Below are 21,751 nucleotides of genomic sequence, written 5' to 3' on the forward strand. Positions count from 1 at the left end.
AAAGACCAAATTAACAGTTTGAGGGCCACAATTCTGCTGGAATGAGGGGAAGGGAGGACAGTTGAGGAGGACAATGACAAGAGGAATTGTAACCTCCAGATGTCCCGATAATAACTTCCAGGCACACAATCTCATAATGTGGTATGTATTATGCTCCACACTAGACCGCTCTATCTCAGGCAAGTTTCTTGCAGTGCTGCTAATTCTCCTATTATCCCTTTCCTCCCACAGTGCTGCAGAAAACAGATGAGTGAAGGAGAGGTTCCTCTGAAGCCACCACGCATCAGCAGTGCTGGCAGCTCTCAACAAGACATGGGCCACAGTGTTGCGATAGGAATAAACCTGTCTCGCTCTGCTCTGTAACTGGAGAGCCAAGCATTTTGGCCTCAAGTCACGTTCTTAAGCTTCTCCCTGGATTCCAGCTTCCAAAATACCAAAGTATAAATTCTCTTCTTTCTTCTTTGCTCTCCAGCTCTCCGGCTCACCACCTCAACCTTCTCCAGCAGCCGAGAGCAAGGAAGCTGCAGGAGCAGTCAGGAACAGGTCCAGCTAGAAGAAACGACCGAGCTTCAGTAACCAGTGGGGCAGAAGGAAGGTAGGACGAGCTTCTCAGTCCTCAGCAACTGACTGCTGACACACTCAGGAGATGCCATTGGGAAGAAGAGCCCCTGTCTGCTGAGAAAAGCAAGGAGGAGGAGTGACCAGGAATAAATGGACTGGTGTGGAAAGGTATTTATTTGTGGGTGCATGGCTGAGAGGAGAGAGTGAGGGGCTGGCATGACTGACAGTAAGGAATAGTGTAATGAGTTTAAATTACCTTCATTGTAATGAAGAAAATTAATCAGATTTTTAACCATCCCAATTGAAGTATTCAACCTTTTACCACACCAGATTTTCCTGACAAGAATTAGGGCTCTATCACAGCTTGAATAACCAAGTCTCTCTGTTTAAGTACCCTTTGTAGCCCTGCATTTTCTGTTAGAGGGTCTGAACCTTTCTTGCTCTTAGATGTCTCCATACTGCCAGAGAGGTGTAAAAAAACGTGAGTGGAATTAAGAATAAGACCTGGAATATTCTTGATTTCCTTCTCTCAATAGCTGTGCAGCACTTCAGAGCACTTGTTGCTGGTTTTCACCTTAGGAAGGGTTATTTGCTTTAAGAGTAGCACACTGAAATGAGTTAAAGTGTATAATTCCACCTGACATTGTTGGGGAATTTGCAATACTTAATACAGCACCTACAGTATGAGTCTGCCCCTGAAAAGTGCAGCCTAGTCCCCAACAGGAGGATCACCCTGCAAGGAGCTAGAACATTTTGGATGAGAAGTCCTGCACAAATGCAAGATGATAGTGCTGATAGTATTAACTACCTTGTACTCACACATTGCAGGGGTCGGAGATGACTGAATGATCTCAGAGACAGTATTGCAGTAACAGCTTTGCACGAAGAGGTCACTTAGAGATAAAGTGGCAGTTAATTCAAACCAGAATTTCAGACTTAGCTTTGCCTTTTTCCCCCTCTTTGAAGGAAATGAGAGGTGACACAATTGGACTAGATACACATTTTAGGCTTTTTCAGAAACCAGGATATTATTTACTGAAAAGATTGTAATAGTTCCAAGCTGATAAATGTAGTGTATTGTTTTTGGCATGTATATCAATTCTTAAAACAAATACTATTTACCAGAAATTTTGTAGAAGCTCCTTTGGACTCTCAACAGTCCATTAGGTAAATATAGGCTTTGTAGCACTATAGGAAAACGTACATTTTTACAGAAGCTTTTCAAAGCTTGGCAACACCATCCAGCCCAACCTTCTTTATTGTATATCAAAGCTCTTAAGATTCATTTTTCAAGACTCATTTGCCAAAGTCCACAACACTCAGCCTACTCTTAACATGACAATAGGAGAGTGAGGGAGATAGAGATGTACTTTGATGAGCAAGTGTGTCAGGAACAGATATATAAAAATGAGAAATAGTCTGTAGTGAAGTAGTTCCAGAAACCAAGTAGAAGAAAGGACTCATTCCTTCTCCGACACCATGGTATCTGGATCACAGGAGGTGAAAGTGATCTGGTCTGCCAAGGAAAGTAGGAAAAGTTCACTTCTGGAAAGTACACATGCACACAAAACACATGCACACAGAACACATGGCACCTAGTACAAATGAATGTATAGAGATTCACATTTTATGTACATAGAGGTACCTATCTCAATGCAGATATAGATGTAGACTACACTTATTTGAATGTAATTTTCTTTCATTTCAGAAACTTCTGGCAACAGGTACAGTAGCTCTTTTAGATGGACCACTTCTCTCAGCCCTCTCTTTCTAGCAGCCAGCTCGTTTCATCTTTGCTAGAGCTCTGTGAAACACTTTACTTGCTGTGGAACTACAAATAAGGAAGGATTCACCTGCTTCAGAGTGTGTGCCCAAAACCAGAACTGGCAGGACATCTTGTAATGTGTTGCATCCAAATACTGTCTTGCCAATGCTGGAATTAAATTGTCTCACTCAGTTCTGATAGTTCCAGATTCCTGGAGGTTCAACTTATTGGAAATCCAGAGCCCTTTCCATGGCCTAAGCCTGATGGCTAAGCTCCAGAAAAAAAGTCAGTGTGGCTCACTGCATTCTTCTGGACAGAGAGGGTGTCTTTTTGGTCAGCTTATTTTGTCCAGCAGGAAGGAGAGCCACGTCAGAGCCCACTGTGTGGCCAGGGCCAGATGTTGCACTCTTGCTGTCCAAAGCAAGCCAGACTCCATCACCCAGGTGGGAACTCAGGCTGTCCTCTGACACAAAGTCACCTGTGTAGCTCTGTGAGCTGCCTGCATGGAGTCTGTGTGTCCCCCACACCTGGCTCAATACCATCTTATCCATGTTATTCAGTGGAAACCTTATGGCTTCAGTCAAGGTACAGGGCTTCCCTGCATCTGTTCTCCTGGGGAAAGCACCTCGAACCGCCTGTGTCCAAGTACAGGACTGTGTTAAAGGATAGCTCTTGCAGGCAGTCCTCTAAGGTGGGTTTTGGTGACTTTTCAGGCCACTGAATTGCAAGGATGAGGAAATCTCACCACAGATCAGCTGTGATATATACTCAACAAAGTGACAAAAAACAAAGTGAAGGAAGTTAATGGAAAGTACGCATAGTTAACAACAGTCTAGAGGAGCAATAAAACAAGGCAATATGGGGAAAATGTAAACAAGCCAAGGCTGAAGTGAAACAAAAGAAGTAAAAGTATCCTGCAGAAAATTGAGCTCTGAGGCTAGACAAGCAGGGAGAGATCTGAGGGAAGATCAAGAAAGCAAGGCACAAGGGCAGTGTGCTAAAGGTTAATTTCTGTGGAAATGCAGTTGAGCCAATAACACCAACAATTAGAGTGGGGAAAGAGTGGTGAACCACATACCACAAAGGTGAAGTAAATATCAAGGATGTATTTTGAAGCCTGCCTTAGCCAGCCTTAGAAGCTTGCAATCCACCCTGCAATGCAAACATAGTAGACACTCCTGAATGGGCTCAGTTCCTTCATCAGAAAACTATGCTCCAAGAAAGAGTTAAAAGCAGATGTCCTCCAAGAAGAGATAAATATCACAGTTGGCCTTTTAGGGACAAACTCTGCCAAAGCAGAAAATAAAAAAATATCTGAAAAGGTATATTGGAGCAAGTGGAAGTTCAAGGTAGCTGAATAGAGAAAATAGTTGAATGAACCCCTGATGAAAAGAGTTGCTTTCATTCCAAGCAATCCAGAGGTATGAGTTGATTGTCCTGGTGAAATCAATTGTCAACATGCTGCGGTTAGCTGCAGAGTAGGGGGAAGAGACAGTGTGACTTCAAATCAGGGTATGTTGCAGTAGTCAAGGTATCAATACTCCAGCAGTACATGGAAAAGTACGGAGGGTGGAGACACTCCACTGTGACTCCAGTCACTGTTTCTGCTGGATTCATCACAGCATTCAGCTGAGATATATTGTGGGAAGCAGGAGAAATATAGGGTGCTCCGCATAAATGCACTGATAAAAGCTGTGTGTGAGCTCCTACACAACAGTGTCATAAGGCTTTATGGGCATTAAGAAATTGCTTCATATAAAACTTTAGTGAATGACAAAACAGTATGAATTCACCATCGTTCTTTTTGCTTTTAATCAGGTATTACAAATACTAGATGTATTAGAGAACAAAGCCACAGATGGTCTGATGTTAAGGTCCATGTGCAGGTGTAATTGAATATCTGACACACATTCTTAGATAGCATACAAAACTGGAGGAATTATTTAATAATAATTGTCATGTAGATTAATTGTTGCAGCTAGGAAAAGGAAGTTATAAAACAAGCAGATTATTTTGTGTTCCTTGTAAACTTCATCTTTGCTAGTCATTCTGTTGTGTTTGAGATTAAAAGTATTGCATTAAAGCATTATATTTAATGTCAAATACTACTGTATCAAGACAGCCTGTGAACAGTATGTTTTTGTGGACTGAAAAATACAGTCAAGGCAAGCAGATAATCAGGCACTCAAAGGCTGAAGTTGGAACAATAGTAGACGTAAAGTGCAATCATTTGAAGACAAATGAGGAAAGTGAAAGGAGGATAAGAGGTGAAATCAAGGCATGGGAACGACTGAATCTGAAAAGATTATGATGGTGGGAATACTGCAGAAATCAAACAGATAACAGAACACCAGAGATAGTCATGCAAATTCAGCCAAGGTCAGTTCAACAAGAAACAGACTGAAAGGGTTGGTCTGAATGGTTCCAGCTAAGCAGGCTGACGCACTATGCAGGGATGTAGCCAAACTGGACTCAGTGGAGGAACAAGTCCCCAGACAGGGACAAGCAGCAGTGCTGCTCTCTTCCCCATATCTGCTGATAGCCTGGGAGATGCAGAGAAATAAGGAATTTAAAGAATCATTCATGATTGCCTGCAAAAGTTTTGATGCATAAATTAAGGCTTCACTGTAACTTGTTTGGTCTTCTGTACACTGGTTGTGATGTTTTACTGAAGCCATCCTATCTGTTTCCAGAAAGCCTATCCCAGATTTTCAGGCAGCTTGTACCTTAAAATCTGTGACTGAAATCCCTATAAGACTAAATCATGTGAGATGAACATAGAACTGAATATTAACCAACTGTTCAGCAGTATTAAAGGAAGATCATATGGCAACCAGATTTTCTCTACCAGCAACTTGGCACCAAATTAAGCTGTAACCTGGAGGGTGTGTATCCTCATAGAGTAGACCTACTGAAACAAATACATTTGCACTCCCAGAGACCTTTGGGCAGCTCTAGTCTTTATTGCGGCCTGTAAGGAGACTGGCTTTTCCTGTCTGTACAGTACCTTTCATACATATTTTCCATGAATGATAAAATCATGAGAATGCGGGGGGGTATATGAGGCCACCTGGGCACTATGGCTAAATAGTAGACATTCTTTTGTTTTGGGATTGGTTTTGGCTTTAAGAGCTGCCCATCATTTCTATCCTAATGCATAGTCTGTGGTCTTTAAAGCCCTGAGACTGCATTTTCGAGCATGGGTACCTGTAGTTCAGCATCTATGCCCATCTTTTAAGGCTCCTTCAAGTGTCCTACTTTTGAAAAATCTAGAGCATCTAGTGCCCTTGGCTCTGACTTACCCAGCCTTTTAGGAAACCAGCTAACATGGTAGTGCATGGGAACATGCACCCTTTTACTTCTTAATGAACTGCTTGAGAAAAGCAAGTGTCTCATCTAACAGACACCCGAAGGGACAAAATACAGTTTCCTGTCACAGGTTTGTCACGTTGCCATGTTTTGAAGACTGTATTTAACATCATTTGTCAATAGCTGTTTCTGTAACCCAAGTGTTCCTGATGTGAATATGGTAGTCAGCAATTATCTTTAGAGAAGAATTTTGCTCGGTTCAGTACCTCCCAGTTAAATCTCTCTTCTCTTTACCTGCTGCCATTTGCAAGCTTAAACAGTCCTTGCAAAAGTTGAAATCAGGAGAGCTCTGATTTGTTTTTCATGCTTTTCATTTTCTGCTTTACATGATGGATGGTAGGATTTATTATAGCTCAGAGGAACAAAGAAGTTGCTATACAATCTGCCCCAGGGAAGCCATGCTGGCAACAGCCAAAACATAACAGCCACGGTCCCTGAAAAGATTTTGCTCAGACTTTCCGAAAGAATTCACCTTTGGGGCACGGAGCAAGCATGGAAAAATGCAGCCCCAAAGGTCAGCATTTTGCAATGCTTATGGTATATGAAAACAGGAGGTTGCGATGGAAACTGTGGTGCAATCACAGTGACAATGGGTGCAGCCAGCACCCCTGTGCCATCATCTTCTCACAAAACAATCATTTTCTTCCCCTGTAATATCATGGATTATATTTTACTTCCTCTCAGAGTTGAGTTCAGTAGATTAAATGATGGCAACTCTGCTTTCTACAACATTTAATCTTAAAATTGAGGCTTTTTAGCACTGTCTGGACAAATGTTTGCCCTTTGCTTTTGGAAGACGGCTTTCCTAACCTTTTCGTAGTAGGGATGCCATGATCTATGTTGGTGATAGTAAGCCTGGGGGTAGTCTTTGTACATACACTGTGTACTGAAAATTCTTTACCCTTCCCTTTATTACCTTCTTTTCATGCACTTTAGTAGTGTCATACGCTCTGCCAACAACCTCAGTAGTTGTTTGTAGGTTCGTTTCATAATCTTCTTTGATAAAGTATGGAAAAAGTCTATGCTTCCTTTCATTCAAGCCAGCAGTTATTTTCCATGAAGACATTTAAAATGCACAGTTACTTGCTTAATTTGTTCTGCCTTTTTAGTACTGCTTCCTGAGAGGCCATCTAGTCTTGGCATCTGAAACTGGTAATAGTAATGCCACGTTTTTATCCCAAAGAATCACAGGTTTGTACAGCTCAAAGAAATTCGGTGAAGAAAGTACATAATGTGTATTTTCAAAAGGCTTTTATTGCTGCCCATTCCAAGTACTTCTCAAATCACTCCAAAGCAGAGCTCCATTAAAATATCACTGAGTTTTAAAGGTAAGGAAAAAGACTAACCTACCTGCTGTGGACTGCTATGAAATGTGTTTCAGAACTAGAGATTGAGGCCCCATGGTGGAAAATTCAGAGCGGACTCTGCAGGTTCAGTGACCCTAAGAAACTGAAATCTGACTAGGAGAGATTTCCCTTTCCCTTGCTGTCCTTCAAAGTGTGCTACTGAAGATATGTGACAGGATATAGCTAGGAGGTATTGCATATGCAGGTTTTTCTTTGACTGAGGAATGTTCTTTGTGCCGGAGAAAACACATCAATAGAAGAAGGGATGCAACAACTGAGAAGCTGGGGCTTTCCAGCATTTTCCAGAAAGATTTCTGGTCATCAGGACAACTCTAACTAGGGAAATTCACACTTGAGGAGAAGCCACAGGCACACCAGGGGGACCAACCATCATGGGTCAAGTGGAGGAAAGTGCTAGATAAGAGAAAATTGTCTCCCTTTTTTTTGAGTCAGTGGTTCTCACAGCTGACTGCTTTCAGCCCTGTTTCTCCCAACATCCCCTGGAGCAGCTCTTCTGGACCATAACCCTGGGCCATTTCTTAGGCCAGATATACTGCTTGTAGCTAAGAGCAATTTTCAGGATTGGGTCTTGCAGAGCATAGCTCTCCATGACTGTGGATCTGATCCTATTGCAATAAAACCAATGTCATGTTAAAGCTACAACCTGAGTGACCTGGAAAGCTGTCTGATCTTGCTTTCGTAAGAATGAGCATAGAAGCGCTACAGGAAGCATCTTTGCCTGCTGGGGTGTTACCAGCAATGTGAGCAGATCATCCGTATGGATAGCTTTATGCATCCTGCTGTCTCATGATGTGGCAAACTGAGCATGCACCCACCACAGTGTTTCAGAAAGCGAAGTCATGTGGCCCAGTTCCAGGAATCTGAGCTGAATTTTGACTGCTTCGGACATTTTGGCCAGATTCATGGGGGAGGGGAAATTAAAATCCCTCTTGGATCTGAAGCCTATTGTAATTTTCACTCTAGTGTAGAAAGTCAGCTTGGATTTGAATTCCTGCTTGTGCATCTGCCCTGACTCTGGGCTAGGACCAAAACCGGAGGATGTTCATTTCCGCAGCTGGGGAGAAGGCAGCCAAACATGCCTGGGAATGAGTGTCTTTTCTCAGGGGGCTGCTTTTTCTCCAGAGCTTTCTGCTACCTGGTAATCCTTTTGACATCTTGGGCAATAACTTGTCAGTACTTTTGTCATGAAGAAGCGACACTCCTAGGCAGGAGCTTAAATTTGGAAGCTGAGGTTTGCTGTCAAAGTCCTTCCATCCCCAGCAGGACAGCAGTTTTGCTGAGGCTTTGAAACCCCAAGCCAGTTGGATGAAGAACAACCACCTTCCCTAATGTGAACAGATAAAACACATCTCAGCAACTACAGTCCTCTCAGATCCAAATTACTTGGGGTGAAGTTGAAGCTTTTGAAAGCATTAACTGCTGCAGTAACAGGGTTTCCACAAAGGTCACTGCTTGCTTCATTGAGAACAGAGCTGGGACCTCCTCAGCCAGATCCTTCCGTGTGAAGCTCATCAAGTGGAATAAAACCCCATTCCAATTATATGTTTTTCATGTGCACGAATCTTCCTTTGGAACGACAGTCTCAGCCACAACCTCTCATAATGCAAAGAACACATGGCGGAGTGCTTGTACGCAAACCACCACTTTAAACCGTAGCAGCCTAGGTAATGTGCTGTGAATTCCTTGGTGCAGATGCTGTTGCAATGTCAACAAAGAGGCAACAAAAGAAAGAAGATGGAAAAATGTGTATTGACTGTCCTAAGAGCACACAATGCTGTGAGAGCATGGTTTCTGATTTCGCTGGAGTGTGAAGATTCATGTGCCCCTTAGCATTCATGTGCTTGGAGAATTGCATTTCCTACAGCACCTTCAGGTCCTATGTTTTCCTGAACTCATGGGAATTTGTGTAATGAACTTTAGCCCTTTCAATTCTTTTTTTTTTTTATCAAGAACCTGATCAATAAGAAGCAGATGAATGGTTTGATTTACAGTTTAGATGAATAGTTCAATGCACAGGGCAAAAAACCAAAAAATAGGAGAATATCTTAAAGCAATTCAAGAAAACAGACAGTAAAGAGAGCGCAAAGTCACAGGAGAGCTTCTTTGTGTTTAACAAGAACCAGTTTTGGATTAAATACTTTGAATGTCTCTTATTCAATCTTCTGGTTTGAAAAGTATGTATTTCTATTTCCACGCAAGAAAGTCACCGAAACCTTAGCTGCAGGGTGTCTTCTAGTAAGTTCATGAACAGGAAAATAATTTTAAAGTTAGTTTCTTACTTATAAAATCAAATTCTTTCATGTGCATAACAATGTGTGGCTTTTTTACCCTTTTTAGTGAATGTACTTTTAATCCTGGACATGTCACATACTGAATGACAAGGTGTAATTCAAGTAATTCTTGACAAAATGGTATTTGGGATTAGTTCTGCATTGTGTGTTATACTTTGTTATTGTTAATATGAAGTGGACAGTTTCTGTTGCATTGGTTTTACAGTACTTGCTTTCAAATGAAGACACATTTTGAAGTAATAAGCCCATGGACAACTTAGGCAGGACTCCTGCCAGCTTTTCACTCACCCTTCTGCTTACTGAAAGCCTTGCTATTATTGATGCAGTTTTTCAAAAGCCTACAATAAAAATAGAAAAAAATAACTTGTGTAGATGAAGGTAGAAAGCCAGCTGGTACATGCAGAAAACATTAAGTTCTATCAGTTTAGTACTGAAATATAAAAGCAGTGTTTGGGCTGCAGGACTGAAATGGCTGCAGAATGCAGAGCACCACGAATCATGGCAGAACAGTTCTGGCCTCCAGCCAGCAGAACTGAACACTTTATGAAATTGTTTTGACTTGGAGGGTGCACTAAAAATAAATGCGCTATTACAAGAGATAATTTTTTGTGCTTTTCCTTCCCATCTTTTTTGCATTTGTTCTAAGGTTTGGCTGTACTATTATCCCAGTGTTACAGAGGCAGTCTGAGTCCTGAGTGATCATGTATGCAACAGTGTCCAGTCACCAGTGTGATTCCTCTGGGAGCTGTGCTCCTCAGTACTTCTAAGAATCTGCGCAGGAGTAGACAAGGCTCAGCTTTACACAGATATGTACATAAAGTACAAATAGGTGTTCAGCGGTTCTCAGGTGACATCTCTGCTCAGGACATTTTAACCTTACTTTGTGCAAGGTCCATTTCTAGTCTTGTGTCTGGTTTTATATACCAATCCCAATTGCTTTATATCCTGTGTCTAATTTTTAAGTCATGAATTTGGGGCTCACAGAAACAAAGGAGAAGAGAGAGTGCCAGCGTCACTGTTGCTGTGGCTTTTCCCCATTCTCACTGCAGACATCCTCATGAGCTCCCCACACAGGTCACACTCCACATGAAAAGCCCAAAGAACTTTTTCAGTAAAAGAACTAACTTTCTGATGGAGGTTAAGTTGGAGGTGCAGATCTGATGTGTAGGACTAACTTTACTACCAGGGATTCTAGTTTTATTGTCTCTTTTCCTAACTTAAATTTAACCAGAGCCAACATAAGAACTGAAAATGCCCTGAGCAAGCCCCTTATCATCATGGGATTTCCTGCTCAGCTTTATTGATTGAAGAATTTTGGATAAGTATTTCAACTTATCTTGGCCAAACTTTTGAACTCTTACCTGTTGTTGCTGTAAGGAGGCAGATTCTTGAGTTTCGGTACTGAGGTAAAGCTGAAGAAAGAACACATGAGTTTACATGTTTTGGAGGGCATGAACTAACAAATTAGTTTCTTCTTTTGGCCCACCTCAGCAGCAGTGTGGGAACCATCCTGGAGCATGTGGTCACCTGCCAGTAAACACTTGACTGAGATAGTTTGCTGGTAATAAAGGAGGAGTCAGAGCTGAGCAGAGACAGCTATTGGCAGGCTGCTCACTTGGGGTAACCCATGTCCTGCTTTTCCTCTGCTGGCCATGCACTCCTCTCACTCCTTTTGTAGGAGCTCCCAAACTCAGGTGGCCTCTAGATGGGGTGTCTCAGATTGTTAGACTGGCAGAAAAGTAACCCTGCAGAAAGGAACAGACACATGACACTTTCTGTCTGGTTTAGCAGCCTGACGGGATTCACTGACAGGTTTGTACAAACAACCAGAGACGGTGCAAAGTTGGGGAAGAAGCAGCACAATTAAAGCAGAGAGAAAATGGGGGGATGAGAAATTTGAAGACCGTTTTACATGTCCATAAGCAGTGTAGCCAACTCAGTCATCTTCTGGAGCCTCTTCACAGCTTCCTGGGAGACAGGTTTTGTAGTCATCATTTCGTCCTCAGAGCCCTGATCACCTGTGAGCTCTCTGCTGAATGGATGAATGGAAAATCGTGTTCAAAGAAAGGTATTTACATTTTCAAGTCAAGCGTGCAAAGCTGGGAAATGCTCATACAACTTAAATTCTACCCTCTGCTCTGCTGGTCTGTCTTCTGGAATGGGATAAGAATCCACAGGGTATTAGCAAAACAGTACAAAAATTTAAAACTGAACTGTAGTGTGGTTGCACAAAATGTGAAATGCATCGTTCAGAGCATATCCTCATATTACGCTCTCCCAACCACCCTTCACACTGCAGATGATTTCACAAGCACCATGTTGCCATGGATGCTGATTTGGGGGATGTATGGGACTAGCACATGAGAATATTCATATTCAGTTATGATTTGGGCAGTTTCCCAAACTTTGTCCGAAGAAAGAAGAGGAAAGGTGTAATTGGGGGGGTTTAATAATGTATAATTCAGTTACAGCTAAACATAATTTAATCAGATAGCGAAAAAGAGTTTCTAGTATAGGTGCTTTATCCCATGACACTGCAGAGGGCTCTGCAAACAAAGGAGCTTCTCTGAAAGGAGAAGAAGACATCCACAAGCATTTTATATATATATATCTATATATATACAATGAAAACTGATAGGAGCTGTTGCCGTCTCCCTCATAGTAAATATAGAGAAAGAGATACCAGTGCAACAGGTTCATGGATCTGGGGAAGAATTCAAGTCGTGTGAAATTCTTTAGTCTCTGGCAAAGGGAAAAAAAATCACATCTAACTGTTATCCTTTTAAATATAAAACAGCTGCTGCCTGCTGGCACTGCCTGAATGCCTACACAGCTGACCACTTGACGGCAGAATTCCAGCCTCTAGTTTCCTATGGTTGCATATCATGATATTATTAATGTCTGTTAATGGCATTTAAATGTCTGTTTACCAACACTGCTGAGGAAAGGAGAGATTTTGTTTTTGATAATGCGTTCTCTGTGAATTTGAGGTGGTCAGAATTTTTTTAGTAAACAATTCATCGTGTGTTGATCTCCTCTTTCCCACAAGTGAGAAGGAATGAAGTTAACCTGGCATCGGTTGGACCATGGGATGTCCCTGCAGGTGATGCTGAGCTACAGGTGTATTGGACTAGCTTAATGAGCTATGTAATTCCTGGAAGCAGTATTCCTGGGAACATGGACACAGAAGAATGATATGCAAGGGCTATCACATTAACCTTTCTAGTACTGCAGTGACCTCTCTTTCACTGCTGCTGTTTGCATTCAGTTCAGGGAGTCCCGTCAAATACCAAGTGGTACAAACAGCAGTGTACAAGCTTTACAGATGGCAAACATCCACATGTCTTCTTCGATGTGCTGAACCTTCCCCAATTCAAATCATCACTCTCTGTGCTTTCTGCATCTAGGAAACGAGCAGAAAGGCACTGAAGCAAACCCAGAGTAAGTCATCAAAGGAAAAGAGTGTTGTGGCGAAACAGATTGGAAACTTTGGTGGTCAGGGATTTCAGCTGCGTCCGTGGCTGTTACAGCTCAGTGTGTTACAACCATAGTATGAATTTGCTTCAGATGAGTTTCAGCCTCCCTTTTGCCAACAGGAAAGGGGTAATCAATAATGTTGACTTTTTGTTCTTACTCTTTTCTTAGCATTATACAGCCACTTGTAACCTTATTTATTTAGGCAATAAGGCCTTTGAGGGACTTTGATCAACCTGGCTAAAGTTCCGTCAAAGATTAACTGACGTTCTTTAAAAGTACATCAGTTTCCTCTTAAGCAGGTATTTGCTTACCACGTAACTAGGTGTTGAGTGCAACGTAGTTATAAAATTTGCCGGGCTCAGCTGTAGGTTTCCTTAAGACATACTGCTGACATCACTGAGTCTCCTCTCAGACTATTTTTTTTTTCTTCTCTCTCTCTCTCTCTCTCTCTTTCCCCCTCCCTCCCTCTCCTCCCTCCCTCTCTCCAGTTTCTTTATTCAGGTAATTCCAACTCAGACTTATTCCAACTTGCTTTTGACTGACAGTGAGGGAAGAGAGACTCTCTGAGGGTTGTGTTTTGTTTTGGTTTTTTTTTTAACCATGCACACATGCTTTGTTGAAAAGACATCTAACCTTTTATAAAAAAGATTGTTTGACTTGTCATGACGATAACATCTAGTAAGGAATCTGAACATTGCTCTTTTACAGGTAAGAGGTATTTGTCAGAAATGCATACATGCTTAACAGTGCTTTGGAGACTGTGCGGAACTGAAAGCTAATGAGTAGGTTCTTTTCCTATTTTCCTCTTATATTAGTAATTTAAGGATTTAGAAACTGTCTGTAAAAGAAAAATGTATATAAGATTATGCCTTCTTGTGAACTTTGAGATACAGGCATTTTAGCAATGATAAAGCAAAAGCTGTCATGGTTTGGTCTTTCCACTGATGCAAGCTACTGAATGTGAGGTTTGTAATGTATGTGGCTGATATTTTTATATGTTGGGGAGGGTGGCAGATGCTGAACCTATCTCTGTAAATGTTTGACTGCCAGAGGTTTTTTCTTATAGAAATCTGTAGTGCTTTTTAGGGTCTTAGAAGCATACCTTTCAGTCAGCTCTGGTTCTTTTTTTCAATGCAAAAATAAGTTTTCATTGACATAGTGGGAAAGCTTGCCTAGAACTTTATCCAGTCCCTGTTACCTATCTGAATAAGAAAAGATTATGTAAGTTTTCTATGGTAGGTATAAAGAATGTAAACATGTCTGAGTTGGAGAACATTATTCATTTTCTTCCAACTTTTGCATGTGTCTTCAAACTACTTGTTTACAACAGGTTTGGCTTATCCTCAGTAATCACAGCCTGAGCCTGTGGTGCAAATTCCCCTCTACTTCAATGTAGCTTGGTTTTGCCTCACTTTTTGTTTTCACACAGGGATCAGGCTGTAAAGAGATTTACAGATAAGTTCCTTTTTTCTCCCTGCTGATCATAAAAAGGAACAAAGCTGGCTTTCCTTTGTGAACCAGGAGTATCTGCATTACTTTTTAACTAAGCTCACTTCCTCGCTTGCCTTTGGCTGTATTTAGAGGCATTTCTAGGGTCTTTCTGATCAAGTGCCTGCCTACCTACCTGTCTGTGTTCTCCTGTATTACCTGTGATTTCTTTTTTAAAATTGAGGGGGAAAGGGGGCAATTTGCTATTACAGAAATGTCTTCTTTATATCCTTGGTTGTAAAATGTCACTATGCTCTCTGCAATCTCTAATAATCAGCTTATAGGAGGGGGGAAACAAGCCTGGAATGTAACATAGTGTTGGTTGTACAGTACAAACTGGCATCGTTTTTGAAAAGCAGAGTGTAGAAGAGACCAAAAACTTCCCCAAGAATTTCATCCCAGTAAATGAGGCATGGCCTAGAGACAAAAACAGCAGCAGATGACTTGGGCTTCAGTCTTCCAACATACATACAATACTTCAGTCCTGTTACTTTTTATAGAATTTCAAATGAAAACAAACAGTTCTTTTTTATCCTGGCTCCTCATGCAATGAAACAAACAAGCCATCGACCCACAGCCCTGATGGGAGCTGAAATTTTTGTTTGTCCAGGATATATTAAAGCAGTTTGGACTATTATTCCCTCCTGCTCTCCTGTTTCTCTCTCCTAAGACACACAGTTCACACAGACAGGCTGTGTTCTTTGGGAACAGGTAGATACCAAAGCTGTGAAGTACCAAGCAGTACTCTTGTGAGGGGCCAAGAAAAACAGAAACTTAACTGTTTTGCATGCTGAACCTCAGAACATTTTGAAATAAATTCTGATTCACTCTGTTTCCAGGAAAAACAAAGCAGATTATGGCACAGTTGTTTTGGGCTTTTCTTATTTTGTTTTTGGGGGAGTTGTGTTTGGTTTGTTGTTGGTTTTGTTTTGGGGGGGGGGGTGTTGTTGTGGTGGTGGTTTTTTTTTAATGGAGGAAAAAGTCTTTACCTTGTTGGCTACACTGTGTATATGGAAATTACAAAAAATACTGGTTAGAGCATCAAATAGTTAAAATCAACATTTTCAGCCCAAACAAATTCACTAAGTATTAACTATTCAAAGCCTCCTTCCTGCTGAGCTATCCTTGACCCCTTGGGATGAGACAACATTCATGACTTACTTGAATGAGTTACTACAGGTTTGAGGATCATTTTAACACTCAATGTGTTTGTAACATTAATATGGTAAATAGCTTGGTGTTCAGCATGTGCATGCTCTTGGAGTAAACAGGGCACAGCTGAAAAAAGTAGCTGCCTTGTATTGGGGGTGCATGAATTGAAATGCCTGCTCATTCTATACCTGTTGAGCCTGAATGGTGTGAAAAACACATGGAGAGCAGCCAAAAGCAGCGGATACATTACTAATTGGGCAGGAGAAAGGAAGGAAAATGGCAAGAGCCACAGCATCTTTTCCTCCTCCTAAGCGTATGAAATTATCTTTGTATGACTAGCACCATCTGAAGTTCACAGCAAGTTAGAGGTCATGGTCAGGCAGAGAGAGAGCAAGCAATGACATGAATGCTCTAAGTATTATCATACTTTACTGGACAAAGTAAATGTTTGGACATAGTGAGGGTTGGCATATTTTTGACATAACACATCTGTGGTCATTTTTACCCACTGTGGAGAAATGTGTCTGGCAAATTCCACCTTCCAGCAGAGCCTTTTGCAAACCTCAGGCTGTCTTTGGTGAAAGGTTGAAACCAAACTGCTGGGACATAAGTTGGACCCAGCATGTATCTCAGGGAAGTACCACAGCGTTGTGCAGATTCCCTGTGTCTTCAGGACACCCTTGGGGATACTGGGAAGCCCTGCAAGCTTTTGCTGACCAAGGCTTGAGAATCTCCTTGGAGTCCTTGCTGAGGAGATCTGGCTCACTTTGTGGGTGTCAGTGGTAAGCATCTGGTCACTTTGATCTAGGCGTTTCGTTACTTGCAAAGCCCCTTCCCTCCCTGCACTGTGTCTGCTGAGGTATGAGAGCCAGCTGCCTTTCTGTTGCCTCCCAGGAGGGCTTCTTGATTAAGAAATGTCTTTCTTCCACGTGGTTCAAAGTAGCCTGTGCAATCTGACCTTCAGGGCATAATGCATTTTACCTGGGTTTTAAGGTGGAGGGGAAGTCTAAACCTTGGGAACTGCAGTCTGGTGCCTTTAGAACCACACTTGACTCCTTTCTGGTTTGTTTTTCTCATGGAGAGTGTCACCTAGAGTTGTCCATGCTTACAGAGCCTGGGTAAGCCACCGTCTCTATCAAAAGTGATAAAGTAAAACAAGTTTTGACTGGAAGAAAATTATCACCTGCTTAGATTAATTTAATCTCTGTTGCTTTAACTGAAGTGATTCACTCTTGGTTAGATTGGAGCTTGCAGGATACTTCTCTGGGTTTACATTATGAACTTTTCCTTATCTACAATTCACACTTTTGCATAGAGGCTATATGATAAAAATGTTTATTTGTTGAACAAATTGCCGTAATCTGTAATGAAGCAATATATATAACAGTACACCTACTTAGATGACTTAAAAGGTATATTCTTAGCATGAACTGATGAAAAGGGAAAAAATATATTATGATCAAATTTTCCCCTTCTCACTAGAATTACATAGCCTGATAAAAATATACAATAATATAGACTTTCACCAGTAAATAAATTCTTCCTGCTTAAATGATTTTTATTTCAGTCAACATTTTCCAAGGAAAATGTCAACTGGAAAAAGTGTTTCTGAATTTTTCTGACCTTGTCTGTAAAGATCCCCCTAAGCACTCCCTTGTTTTCTGCTCAGTGATGATCTCACTCAAAGCTGCCTATACTTACTCCTGGAAACTTCCATGCCACCTATTTTCTTCTGAACCCCCTCCAGCCTCTCGGCCAAGCAAACAGGCTTCAGTTTCCTGCTGCCTTATCCAGAAATAATGTTTCCTAAACGTTTCTTTCCTCAAACACTTCAACACCAAACCTATCAACAGTCCCTTCTCTCCATAGTAGACTGTGTACTGCACCAATGAATAAAGGGACTAAGGGAAGGTAAGCAAAGATGTGCTTTCTGTGATTTTCACAGCATTTGAGCAAGGCTGGGCTTCATTCACACACCAAAGGTATACCAGCATGTGGGAGGAGGTGTCTGAGTGATACAGAGCACTTGCAATTCTGATTCATTTTTTTAGGCAAATGTCAAAACATTCTCACAACAATGCAAAAGCTTAGGATGAAAAAAAAAAAGAAAAACTTCTAAGGCAATATTTTATTTTATTACCATATTGAGTTTCATTAACTGTCATACTTGGTGGCCTCTACCATACATGGCAGCTGGTCCTTTGACTCTTCCCAGCTTACTGTTTTTAGATCACAGCTCCTCTTCCCCTAAGATTAGGCAGGAAGTCAATTGTTATAAGGGATTCTGTTTATGAATCATAAATTAACATAGCAAATGTCAGCTCATGGGTGCTAGTTTTCAGTGTCCATTACCTGTCATGAAATGAGCTACATAAATGGTGCTGAAAGCTTTTATCACATCACAGTAAAGAGTCAAAAACTGAAATAGCCTGCTGTGTAAAAATGCTTCCACAAGAGTAGTGAATACAACTCAGGCAGGTGTGGGAAAGCTAACAATGATATTTTTATCTATATATAATGGACAAACAAAAGGCTTCAGGTCTGGTTCTCATTCACACTGTGGCCCTTTTATACTCTAATGGGAAATGTAGAGGCCAGAAAGGTTTCTTCAGCTGGCAGCATCACACCGTGAGCTCTAAGTTGAGGTCTGTTTGGTTTTATCTGTGCAAACAGATTCCAACAAGTAAAATTTGTAGTATTATGCCATAATTCAGCTAGCTTTGCAGAGGTCTAAAGGTCTGTCATACTGCCAGAAATATATCTAATTTTTCCTCATACTCTTGCTTTTCTTGAGATAATTATGCCAACACAATTAAGGCTACAAGCCTCACTCCCTGTCTTCAATACAGGTAAAAACATTATTGGTGCTTCAGCCCAAGTCTTGAGAAGTGCTTGGTCCTTGAAGTTTGTTCATACTCTGCTCTATTCTTGCAGTTTTTAAAAAAACAAACCAACCAACAAACTAACAAAAAAATCCATAAGAGATGTCCTGAACCTTAAATATACATTTTAGGAACAAAAAGCTCTAAAATTTAGTGTTGAGGTCTTTTCCTGTCAGTGTAAAATGACCAAAGCTGTGACTTGATCATGACCCGGAATAATATTTATTGGTAGTTAAATCTCCCTCCCTTTTGCAAGGTCTCAGGTGATAGGGAACATAAAATCTTAATTTAAGACAATTTCTTAGTTTTTATGTACAGAAATCCAAGAAATCATTTCAGTGGAGCAATTCCAGTGATATATTCCACTACTGTACCGTGGTGCGGAGTTCTGCCTTTGCAGATACAGCTCTGATTGGTAAACTGTGAAAATGTAAGACTGGGGCACTATGCCTTTAATTACTGCGTTACTTCTTTGGGTCTTACAAATATGATTACATATTCAAGGAAAAGCTTCTATTTCTGATTGCTTTATACGATCTTAAGAAACCCAAGCTGTCACATAAAGACTGACAGTGTCACAGAAGTCAATAACCTTTGTGTTCTCACTAGAAACTTTGATTTAAGCATAATACATACTATATGAGCTCAAACATTAACACTGAAATCCACAAAAAAGCTGGGAAGAAGGACCAGATACTCATTTCCCAGCCTCAGAAGAAAACAGTGGTCAAAGATTCAGAATTTGTCGAGTTCCTAAAACTTTCAGGTGCTATGAACAGAAACTACTTTTATCTTACTTTGATCAGCTTAAGACAATATGTGCCACTGAATGGCTCTGGTTTAGTTATCTTTTTCTATTGATTACTAGCTCCATCTTGCTGAATGGCAGGTTAGGCATGCTGAAAAGCAGAGGCAGATTTGAGCCACACTGTGAAGAGGGGATCATTCGAAATAAGCAGTGGTGACAAAGGTGTAGGATGCAGGTTGTTCACAGGCAGGCCCTGATGACATTTTTTGAAGGTCCATAAGTAAAAACAACATGGATGAGGAAGCATTTCACAGTATAAGCATGATGCATCCGTACTCTGGTAAAGACGTGGTGGCAGTGTATATGTTGATGACATAGACAAGCAAGCTGACCTGTGGTAGGGAATGTCATAGTCAAAGCCCTATAAAACAGAGCAGACATCTCCCTTATCTTGTTTTAGATTCCTAGATAGCATGTTTTTTATAAAACAACCTTGTTCATCTGCTTCAGTGTGTAATTTACATTCTTTAACAATAACTGAACTGTATGTGTGATGGAAAGAGTACATCATGTTGTGTAATCTTGCATTGGATTCCACACTGCACAGCATCTTCTATGGGATTTAACCCAAAAGGCTTCATCAGTACGAGTCAGGCTGGCATGTATTTATTTAGGATATTCCAACCTGAAATATACACATGTACTATATAATATATGTACATAAGCCTCATGCTTCCCAGAAGAGTGGGGGTACTATCACATACCCTGGAATAGTTGATTTCTATAGAAGCAATAAACTTGGCACCCCTCAGGAACACTAGCCTTGCTATACAGATGCAAGGATAAGATAATTTCAGCTGTCTAAAAGTTAAAGATCTAGTTTCAGCTTATCAGGCACTGCAAGGAGTTGGGCACCTCCAGGCGTTAGAGGAAGAAGAGGCAGACTCACTGTGTGGAGGTACCCAGCTCTCTCCGCTGACTCTGGTGCCTTAGCAAACTAGCTCAGGCTAGACAGAAACCTTTCAGAGGACTAACATGAACAAAGAAGAAATTTCAGCCTACAGAATCCAACAATTGGTCTTGCAGTGGATATACCTTTAGAAATGTCTCAATTTGGTAGATGCTTGGCAGCCAGGTCTGAACTAACATCTCATAGTGAGGTTTCGAGATGTCTGGTATTCACAGGCAAATTTTTAAAAAGTGTATCTCCAAGTTTCTTTCAGAGAAAACTCACTATTAGATAAAGAAGCATCCTTCAAGGTATCCCAGGTGTGCAGTACGTAGAGCCATCCTGGAAAAGAATTCCTCCAAAAAAGAAATCACTTGTTATCAATGCTGATGCTGAACATAGCCTGTAAGCAGAACAAGTTAATTCTCACCATGCTGTAGGTCCTCAACACGCTTTGCAGTCAGATGAACAAAGAAGAGGAAAACTTTAGATCTGCTCTAAATGATTACAGATCTAACAGCAAGTGAGACATGATACAACACAAAGGAGGAACTTGCTAGGTGAACATAAAGATGAGCAGATGTTTGTTGAAATTGTAATGTGTCTCAAAACAGGTGTGTTTTCAGGATTTGGTTGGAATCTGGTGAAAGGGGGAATTTCATGTATGTCAAATAGGAATGGCATAAGAGAAGTATAAACCATGAAGGGGGCAAAAAGTCACAAAAAACAGGCATTGCTGAGACAGAGGAATGAGATACCAACAAAGAGTAAAAGAAAGAAGAGCTATGGGGGGCAGGGCAGTAGCTGTGGAAAGGTTAGGCTGTGAGCTTTATGGGTATGAAGTAATGAAAAGGTGTTTGCATTAATGAAGGGGAAATTATGGTCAAAATAGCAGAAAGGAAATAAGATCTTTACCCTAGAAGTATGAGTGATTTGGTCATGGAACAGATAAGAAGGACTGTGAACAAGAGGCACATTGGGAAATAATTAATAAACTGAAATTCTGGACTTGAAAAGGTGGATCTTGCAGATGCTGTGGCATCAAGCTGCCTGCAGACAAGAAGTCAAGCATACAGCAGTGGAGCAGAGGAAGTGCTTTCAGAAACGGCATGTCCTTTTGGGAAAGATTGTGTTTGACAGTGTGTCACTAGAGCAGTGAATGAAGGACTTTTCTGCATTGCCATTAAGCTGTCATCTGACTGCTGGAGTCATGGTCTGTACGACTTCCAGCAATAGCACTATCTTAACCCCATTTGAAATACGCTGCTGCAATTTGATATATTCATGGTCCTGCTTAGCTACTTTTTGCAACCACTTATCTTTAGCAATTGTCTACAAAATATGAATTCTGTTCAACAGCACTAAAACAACATATAAACAGCACTAAAATAACATAAATGTCTACTAGGTCTAGTTACATGTTTCCCATCAAGTGTGTTTTTCAATGAAAATGGAGGCTTTATTAAATTAAATATTACAGGAAAAGCACAGTGTTAGGGATCAAAAAGTTTGATTTTTCCACTGAAAGAATGATCTCTTGTGGGAGATGTAGTTGATTTCCTCATACCCCAGTTATTCTTTATGCCTGGCCTCCTCAGCCAGACAATATTTCCATTGATGTATCAAGCCTTATAACAAGGCGACAGAAAGTAATTGGGGAATGGTGGTATTTTTTGTTCTCATAAATCAGGCTGCTTGGAAA

At 40.9% G+C, this 21,751-nt stretch overlaps 1 protein-coding gene across 2 annotated transcripts in view; it reads left to right on the plus strand.

The window, feature by feature from the left end:
• The first annotated feature begins 253 nt into the window (after positions 1–253).
• The window catches only part of KCNJ15 (potassium inwardly rectifying channel subfamily J member 15), a 37,065-nt gene continuing 15,567 nt past the window's right edge, over positions 254–21,751 (plus strand). Inside the window, exon 1 of one of the 2 annotated variants that reach the window (XM_027804453.2) lies at positions 254–729. The gene's annotated coding sequence lies outside the window, so the exon portion shown is untranslated. Of the gene's footprint in view, positions 730–13,160; positions 13,539–21,751 lie in introns of those variants that run through there. The other variant, XM_027804452.2, reaches the window with a different exon arrangement.

Source organism: Falco cherrug, chromosome 2 (genome assembly GCF_023634085.1).
Source record: "Falco cherrug isolate bFalChe1 chromosome 2, bFalChe1.pri, whole genome shotgun sequence".
NCBI classification, from domain to species: Eukaryota; Metazoa; Chordata; class Aves; order Falconiformes; family Falconidae; genus Falco; species Falco cherrug.